The 6,110-nt window shown below is 37.9% G+C and overlaps 1 pseudogene; it reads left to right on the forward strand.

The window, feature by feature from the left end:
• The first annotated feature begins 4,525 nt into the window (after positions 1 to 4,525).
• LOC102280758 (olfactory receptor 4C13-like) lies at positions 4,526 to 5,444 on the forward strand (annotated as a pseudogene).
• Positions 5,445 to 6,110: the final 666 nt, after the last annotated feature.

Genomic DNA, 6,110 nt, shown 5'->3' on the forward strand with positions numbered 1-6,110 from the left:
ATTTCACTCTGGTTTACCCTTCAAATTTGAGAATCTGTATTGCTATCTCCCCAGGGTTTTAAACCACTCTATCCTTGGATTTGTATGAAACAGACTTTCCTTGTTATATCTCCAGGAATCCCTCTTTTGAAAAAAAAATATTTTAAGTAACAACCTTTATTGATTTTAGACATAACTCCTCTCTCTTTCCCTTTTATGCTTCTCTAGGGCTTGGGAAGTTGGACTAAGTAGGTGATTAGGTTCAAAAACAATCTCTTTACCAAGAAATGCATCTATTTAATTAGAGTCTGGATAACCACTCAATATGCCGTTGTTAAGGAATTTCAATCTTTTATGGAATTGGAAATGACAACTTTGTCAGTACATGCTAATTCTCTGACCTGATTCCAATTTTCATTCCAGAGCTGAAAGACAAGTTCAAACAATTTCATGATAACATTTCTGCAAAATCCATACCCCTTATAGAATGTAAAGTTTTAAATTTTCATTCAGACTGTCTTTGGCACCTGTAATCATAATATTTTTACTACACTCTAATATTGGAGTGTCCAATCAAACTAGATTTAGTCAAGTGATTTCAGCTTCCTTAAACTATTTTCCTTCACGACACACAATGCTCACAGTTCCACCTTCTCTGGATCCAATGAGAATCATATACAATTTAATGCAAGCATATTTGAACATGATGAGTGAGTGCTGATCTATATAGGCCTATTTCTGTGTTGAATTGGTTTAAATATATTTAGAAAATAATTTCATACATCAGTATTTACTTATATTCATAGATCTTTGTAGTGGACCTTATAGTTGGTGATAGCATAAACATCTCATGCCACTTCAGTTGTAAAAAATAGTTTAATATAAGGATCCTGGTCCAGGATTTAGTGCCCCCATTTTTATTTCCCCTTGGCAAATGGCATTCTTACTCTTTCTCTTGCATTTCCTTATTATAAATTGTGAATGCTATTGCCTATTTTTGTATCCCAATGGATAGTAAACAATTTCATTTAAATAACTGAAAAAATATATTTTACCATCTCTAAATATGTTGAAGTGTAGAATTATTTTCATCACTATCATGTTAATGTATTTGGACAATTTGAACAATAAAAAACTAATTTGAAGTACTGTAAACTTTAAAGCTGTGAAGTGCTAGTACCATGAAAGAATTCAGTATTATCAGTGAATGCACATCTAAAAACAATATTTAAAAATTATTATTTCAATAAATTGTAAATCAATTAAAATAAACTATTATAAGAGAAGTTTAAAAACCAGATAGTTGCACAACGAAGGGTTTAATTTACACAATACTAAATAGTCAGACACCCAATAAGCTCATGTCATATTAAATATTTAAATTCATAAGTGGTCAACCTTTTTTTATTTCTTGTCATAGTATTTTATCTATGATAAAATGAGTTCAAAATTAAAAATGAGTGCCATAAAAGTTCTTTGCTGCTCAGTTCAGTTCAGTACAATTCAGTCACTCAGTCATGTCTGACTCTTTGCGACCCCATGAATCACAGCACGCCAGGCCTCCCTGTCCATCATCAACTCCCAGAGTTCACTAAAACTCATGTCCATTGAGTCAGTGATGCCATTTAGCCATCTCATCCTCTGTCATCTCCGTCTCTTTCTGCCCCGAATCCCTCCCAGCATCATGGTCTTTTCAAATGAGTCAACTCTTCACACGAGGTGGCCAGAGTATTGGAGTTTCAGCCTCAGCATCAGTCCTTCCAATGAACACCAAGGACTGATCTCCTTCAGAATGGACTGGTTGGATCTCCTTGCAGTCCAAGGAACTCTCAAGAGTCTTCTCCAAAACCACAGTTCAAAAGCATTAATTCTTCGGTGCTCAGCTTTCTTCACAGTCCAAATCTCACATCCATACATGACCACTGGAAAAACCATAGCCTTGATTAGATGGACCTTTGTTGGCAAAGTAATATCTGTGCTTTTCAATATACAATCTAGGATGGTCATAACTTTGCTTCCAAGAAGTAAGCGCCTTTTAATTTCATGGCTGCAGTCACCATCTGCAGTGATTTTGGAGCCTAAAAAAAATAAAGTCTGACACTGTTTCCCCATCTGTTTTCCATGAAGTGATGGGCCCAGATGCCATGATCTTCGTTTTCTGAATGTGGAGCTTTAAGCCAACTTTTTGCTCTCCTCTTTCACTTTCATCAAGAGGCTTTTTAGTTCCTCTTCACTTTCTGCCATAAGGGTGGTATCATCTGCATATCTGAGGTTATTGATATTTCTCCCAACAATCTTGATTCCAGCTTGTGTTGCTTCTAGCCCAGTGTTTCTTATTGTGTACTCTGCATATAAGTTAAATAAGCAGGGTGACAATATACAGCCTTGACGTACTCCTTTTCCTATTTGGAACCAGTCAGTTTTTCCATGTCCAGTTCTAACTGTTGCTTCCTGACCTGCACACAGGCTTCTCAAGAGACAGGTTAGGTGGTCTGGTATTCCCATCTGTTTCAGAATTTTTCACATTTTATTGTGATCCACACAGTCAAAGGCTTTGGCATAGTCAATAAAGCAGAAATAGATGTTTTCCTGGAACTCTCTTGCTTTTTCAATGATCGAGTGGATGTTGACAATTTGATATCTGGTTCCTCTGACTTTTAAAACCAGCTTGAACACATGGAAGTTTACAGTTCACGTACTGCTGAAGCCTGGCTAAGGAGAATTTTGAGCATTGCTCAGTTAACTCATATGAAATAATTGGGTTGTTGGCTAGGCCTGCTAATAATGTTGAAATCCCCCTGAGGCTCTATTAGCTACACCTAAGGAGCTACTGAATTTGCCTGTGAACAAGTTATGTGGTTGTACTTTTAAGACTTACCCAAATATACATTTATAAGTCAGTAAAGGCACTTACTGAAGCTGAGCTAGCTGGCATTTTTTAACAGTATACCCTTACTTCTTTCCTGATGAGCTAACAGCTGCCTGGACTTTGCATGGACCTGTGTCAAACAAGTTCATAGGTAAGGTCTCTTTTTATTCCTTTTTTTCCAGAAAATCACATATTCATAGACTCTTAGTTTCTAATCATTCTTAAAAATCATATAAACACCTCTTATCCTCACCTGTCTGACATTTAAATTCCTCTTTCAATATACAAGCTTTCAAGAAAGATAGATTCAAATACCATGCTATCAATTTAAAAGCGAAAATATTTTAATCTTTTTTCTTGTTGATATATATTTAAATTAGTCTTTCAATAAATTAGTTGATACTATATTAGTTAGAACAATTACATATTTAAAAATTGCATCTAAACTTCTCTTCACTTATAACACGACTTAAAAATGTTTCAAAGATATTGTACAATTAAGAAAAAAAAAAACTCTGCAAAAATTGCATGCTACCAAAGAAATGAATTATGTCATTTCTGAATTTTGCACAGCTCTTAATATTTATGCTAAACAAATTGTAAATAATGATTTTTTTCTTTCTAAAAATATTTTCCATTATGGTTTATTCCTAGAAAGAAAAATGAAACAAAGGAAAATGAAAAACTAATTTGTATTTATTCAGAGCTATTTCTAAAATACATCAATTACTTGTAAGACTTATTTTATGTATATTATAGTCTTTTCTGAACTTTTGGGGAATTTTATTGTATTTATGTCCCCAAATTTATCCTTTAGATAGTAATACAGTGTCCCTAACCAAGAATGATGGAAGATGGATCTTACAGAAAGATGGGAGAAGGCAAGACAATGACTGTATCAGAAACAGAAAGGAGTGGGAACATTCCTCTCATGGATGGGTGCCATGTTGCTGTTTGGTAATGTTTCAATTATTAAGGACATAAACAGGAATACTGTTCTTGATTTTGTAGGAGCAAACATACATTCACATACACAGTAAGGCTCCAGTTATTTGTCAAATGAGTGAGTTTGTAATTGGTACTCATTGTATGTCATAGATTTTATATGTGTTTGTATTATTTGTATATAGATATGGGTGCATACCTATATACATTGTCTGTCTTTCCACCTTACCTAGAGGACTATTTCTTTCTGTTCTCCCTGTTTAGAGCTGAGGCTTAACATGTAAAACCTCATGGAAGAGGCAGTAGCACTTATCTCTGTGGGGCAAATCTCAGCTTGCAAGATACATCTGATTATGCTGATTTGTGACCAAGGACACAGAGGAGGGCTCAGCCCGGTGCACTGACATGACTCAGCAGACGCAGAAGGAATTGGAACTAAGAGGAGAATCCAGATTCCATGTAGATAGTAGGGTGTTTTCTCAGTAAATTGTACATCATGTGTTGCCCTATAGATGTTTTGCAGATGACAGGTGTCTGTAGAAACGCAAAACACGAGGAAAGTAATAAACATGTGAAACATGTACTGGGGCAAAATTGTCAAGGACATGTTCCACAGTTCTACTGATTGCTCTAGCCTTCTTCTAAGAAATTCTACCATGCTTTCATGATGAAGCTGTATTACTGATTCTTCTTTTTAGGTAATTCAAGCCATGGGACTGTCTTTGTTCCTAAATGAATCTCACGTCTTCTTACAATGTGACTGAATTTGTTCTCTTGGGATTCACACAGAATCCACATTTGCAGAGAATACTCTTAACTGTCATTTTGTTCATTTTCCTATTTACCATACTGACCAGCCTGCTCATTACCCTTACCATTTCCCTAAGCCCTACACTCTTAGCTCTCATGTACTTCTTTCTCACTCACTTGTCCTTCTTAGATGCCTCCTTCACCTCTGTCACCACCCCGAAAATGGTCATCGACCCACTGTACCAGAAGAGAACTATCTTCTGGGGTGGCTGCCTGACTCAGCTTTTTGTGGAACACCCCCAAGAGGACCATAGATTATTGTCCTCACTGTCATGGCCTATGACCGCTATGCAGCCATCTGGAAGCCTCTACACTTCACGACCATCATGTGACAGGGGCTCTGCCAGCTCCTGGTGGTGGTGGCCTGTATCAACGGGATCCTACAAACCACTGTGCAGATTCTTTTCATGATCAACTTGACCTTTTGTGGACCCAAAGTCACTGACCACTTCATGTGTGATTTCTTCTCACTGTTGAAACTTGCCTGCAGTGACACCTACAAGCTCAGTATAGTGGTGGCAGCCAACCCTGGGGCCATGTGCTTGCTCATTTTTGCATGCTCCTCATTTCCTACGTCATCCTGAGCTCCCTGAAAACTCACGGCTCTGAAGGACGATGTAAACTGCTCTCTACATGTGCCTCCCACTTTACAGTGGTGGTGCTCCTTTTCGTCCCTTGTATATTCACCCATATGCATCCTGTGGCCACTTACCCTGCTGACAAGTGGGTGACTGTGTTCTTTTCAGTCTTCACTCCCATGTTAAATCCTATCATTTACACAGTGAGAAACACAGAGGTGAAAAATTCCATGAGAATTTTGTTGAAGAGGACAGTAATTTAGGCTGTCCATGGTACAAAGGAAGTAATTGTTTATATATAGAGAGAAGATTAGGGGCGTCCCAGGTGACTCAGTGGTAAAATAATTTCCTGCCAATGCAGGAGACTCAAGAGATGTGGGTTCAATCCCTGGGTCAGGAAAATCCCTTGGAGTAGGAAAGGGGAAACCCCCTCCAGTATTCTTGCATGGAAAATTTCAGGGACAGAGGAACCTGGCAGGTGACAGTCTACACTGATGCAAAGAGGCAGATTTACTCCCCACAGAGAGGATTATGTGTGTGTGGAGGGGGATACTCAGTCATGTGCAACTCTGCGTGACCCCATGGACTGTAGCCCGTCAGGCTCCCCATCCATGGAACTTGCCAGGCAAGAATACTGGAAGGGGTTGCCATTTCCTACTTCAGGGGATCTTCCCAACCAAGGAATGGAACCCACATCTCTTGAGTTTCCTACATTGGCAGGTGAATTCTTTACAACCTGAGCCACCAGGGAAGTGCCTCTTGCAAATTCTGAAAGAAAATTAAGAAATTTTGCAGACCACTGATAGAAAAAAGTAGACCCAGGAACTAACATTTGTTGACTAATTTATGTTTGTTAAACAATCTTTATGCATTTTAATAACTTTTAACATACTTTCCAGAGACTTCAGTGTTCAGGTTTGTAGCTTCAG

Source organism: Bos mutus, chromosome 19 (assembly GCF_027580195.1).
Source record: "Bos mutus isolate GX-2022 chromosome 19, NWIPB_WYAK_1.1, whole genome shotgun sequence".
Taxonomy (NCBI): Eukaryota; Metazoa; Chordata; class Mammalia; order Artiodactyla; family Bovidae; genus Bos; species Bos mutus.